Genomic DNA, 3,655 nt, shown 5'->3' on the forward strand with positions numbered 1-3,655 from the left:
TAGTGTGGAAACTTTGTGGAGCTTGAGAGAGAGAGAGAGAGAGAGAGAGAGAGAGAGAGAGAGAGAGAGAGAGAGAGAGAGAGAGAGAGAAATGGGGGGAAGGGGACTAGCGGCTGAGATTCCCTGCTGTATTTTATGGACGAGATGTTGGAGGAGAAGCTGGTGGAGATGGAGGAGGAGGACGATGGGCAAAAGAAAAACCAAAGTGAAGAAATAAAGAAGGTGGAAGAGATGAAGAGATGTTTGAAACAGACTACCAGAAGGCTGCGAGGAGGCTGTCACCCGAGGGAGGAGCAGGAAAAGGAGGAGGAAAAAGAGGAAGAGGAGGAGGAGGAGGAGGAGAAGGAGAAGGAGGAAGAGGAGGAGGAGGAGGAAGAGAAGAAAAAGAAAAGGCAGTTGGAAAGTGAAGGAAAAAACGACAATAGAAGGTGCTATTCATTGAAACTAGAAAATACACAACATGTAGCATTTATATCACCATAAATGTTACGTGCAAGAAGCGGTGGGATGTCTATCTCATAACATCGATCTTGTGAAGCCCAGCTGATAAATAAGAATCAAACGTTACACTGCACAGAATTCTTCATGATCACAAAAAATAAATCATGCTGAAAAGAGATTGAAAGTTAACAAGAAAACAAAAAGGAAGAGAGAGAGAGAGAGAGAGAGAGAGAGAGAGAGAGAGAGAGAGAGAGAGAGAGATACACGTTCGTATTAGTAATGAACGGTATATATGAATTGAAATCCTGCGCGATCATCCATTCAAAATTTCCGCCCTCAGGACCACCAAGCAGGCACCAGCATGTAGTAGGGTCAGTGCGCAGCGATAGTGATCCGTGGAGTGAGGTGGTTGTGTGTGTCCGTCAATCTTTTGTATTTACGCGTTTGTATAAGGCGGCAGGAGCAGAAATCCCCGGGCCGCGCTGCACAAAGGTAAGTAAGTTCCTGACGAGGCACTGACGTGTGCTGTGTGTTGTGCTGTGCGGTACTGTGCTGCTGAATCTTGGGATGGGGTGGGAGGAAGTGGCTGTCATGGCGGTAACTTCTCACGGTCTTGGGTACTGTAAGAATAGGCCACAAAGCTTCATATCTCTTATCATAGTGTCCGTGGGTCACAGTGCATGATTGAGGCGTAGAATATAACTTGTGGTGACGATAGAAGCTTTCATGGGGATACTACTACGATTATTTAAGGTTAAGATTGCCCGTTGGAAACAATCCGAGCAGCTCCGAACAACTTGACTCCTAGGAACACGGCAGTTTGCTCTCTCTCTCTCTCTCTCTCTCTCTCTCTCTCCGGAACCTTATTTGGGTTCACTTTCTTGATGGAGTAAGTTTGAATGAATGACCACAGTGAGGGTGCAGTTACAAATAATAGTGAAAATGGGAAGAGGCTTCACGGAGCTCGTGGAGGGTAACGTGTATGCTTGTCTGCCAGGCACCTTACCCGGTCTTGGCCGCCTTGTGTGCTCCCTCTGTGACGGCTATCGTGTGTGTGTGTGTGTGTGTGTGTGTGCGTTGGAGTTTCATTTGAGTACGAGTAAATGTATTTTACAGATTTCAATTGCTGTAAAAAAAAACATGGAGTTCGAATCGGTGCGATGGTTCAAATTAGACTCGTGTAGAAAGTGCAGCCTGACGAGATGGGACTGAAGATGGTTACTTGTTAACTTTGTTTTAACATTTCTTATTCCCTTTTGTTACTCGTTTCTTTCTTAAGCAGTTAACTTTGTGTTGTTTATGGTCAGACGTTGAAAACTGAAGCCGCCAACTTCGATTACTTACATTGATGCACAAAATATATCCAGAATCTTCCAAACTTAGTAGATAGCTGCCATCTACCACCATCCGCAGGGCACGAACATAGATACCATTATAAATAATCTTTATTTTTATCTTAGTACTTATAATAACTAGGTGAATAAATCATTTCAGATTATAACACTTAAGTTTTATTTGTATTAATAGTTAAAACAGCAGGTATTATGAAATTATAATAATCGTGTGCTGCTTATGCAACATGAACAACAGAACAACACACATTAGGTGTGTAACTCGGGCAGAAAATAAGATCTAAGATTCACCGTGAAAGATGACTTTTTTTTATAAAGAGGCCCAGTTATTTCTAACATGCACAGACACTTGACAACATCTTGGAGTTTTATCAAACATTATAGGACAGAACACAATGTTAGATTCATTAAGAGATGACACAAGGTCTTCACTATTTTAGAGCATAGCTACATATGGTACTGTATAGTACACAACAGCAAGGAAGAGGACATAGTTAGCATAGCCACACTACACCACCTAACAAGAAACACAGACATGGAATGGCAGTACTATATTGCATGCAATAATAATAACAATGATAATATAAAGGTATACAATGGCCATATTGTAGTTAAAGATATAGTAGCTAGATTTAAAGGCATGTAAATAACCAAAGAAAATTTCAGAGATGAAAGGCATTTTTGTTATCACAAAGCAAACACACATAACTGAAATTATTCCTGCATATAAAGCTGTAACAGAGCACTCACCTGACGAAAGGCTGCGTTATAGCAGAAAAATAAAAGAACTTATCAAATTATCAAATGCTATTTTAAAATATGTTTAAAATTACATATACTGTGAGTACGGGAGCAACTATGACTCTCTTAAGGTATCCTAGGCCTACTGCAGCCAGCAGTACCTAGGTAAAAATACCTTAAGGCATAGATACTGGGGCTGTTACCTCCTCGTGGTTCCCGCTGGTAATGAGATCAGCTCAGCTAAATACAGTCCCAGAGTGTCGGGGCCAAGGGCTTTGGCTAATTATCCACTGTCCTTACCGTATGACACTCGTACAGCAATGGGGTATGCCTAGGCACTTACCTTTAACAGCTCCACTGATCCGGTGTCTCCTGGCATGCTGTGGTCCATTATCCCTGTATGTCGGGGGCCGTCGGCCGATTTGCTGGTGGTCCGGATGCAACTCACTACTTCTGGCTTTCAGTAGTCGGTATCGGCGTTACCGGGATGACGGCCCATGGTGTGTTGGGTATGGATATGCCTACCCAAATACATGCCATGGGTGCATGGCCTTAAGATTAAGAGGGTACACGGGTGGTGGAGGTCCCAATCCCCCCCATGGGATGTGCTCCCGCTGGTGATTGTTGCCCTGCCAGCGGAGAGAACTCCCTGAGGTGCTTAGCAGGGAGCATCATCCTTGCGAATACTAGTAGATCATAGCGGTGGGCCCTAATGTTGGGTAGCCAGGCCGGCGGAGTGGGGGTGGCGTACCCATCTCCGAATCCCTTGGAGTGTCAAATCTCCTCGTGGTAGGCCTCTCCCGGTCGTGTCCCCTTAAGTAGGGGTGTCCTTGAGAGAGTAGAGTACTGCTCCCCCACCGTCCTCTTCGGAGGGTGGTTATTCCAGTGGTTCTTTTGTTTGCGAGGGAAAAATGGCTGGAGTAATTAATTATGACTCTTTTATAGATATATATATATATATATATATATATATATATATATATATATATATATATATATATATATATATATATATATATATATATATATATATATATATATATATATATATATATATATATATATATATATATATATATATATATATATATATATATATATATATATATATATATATATAT

General features: G+C 41.9%; 1 protein-coding gene across 1 annotated transcript in view; it reads left to right on the forward strand.

Moving 5' to 3' along the window:
- Positions 1-816: 816 nt before the first annotated feature.
- LOC123520852 (integumentary mucin C.1-like) overlaps positions 817-3,655 on the forward strand; it is a 173,401-nt gene continuing 170,562 nt past the window's right edge. Inside the window, exon 1 of the mRNA XM_045283490.1 lies at positions 817-933. The gene's annotated coding sequence lies outside the window, so the exon portion shown is untranslated. The remainder of the gene's footprint in view (positions 934-3,655) is intronic.

The sequence above is a fragment of the Portunus trituberculatus genome, chromosome 47, assembly GCF_017591435.1.
Source record: "Portunus trituberculatus isolate SZX2019 chromosome 47, ASM1759143v1, whole genome shotgun sequence".
NCBI lineage: Eukaryota > Metazoa > Arthropoda > Malacostraca > Decapoda > Portunidae > Portunus > Portunus trituberculatus.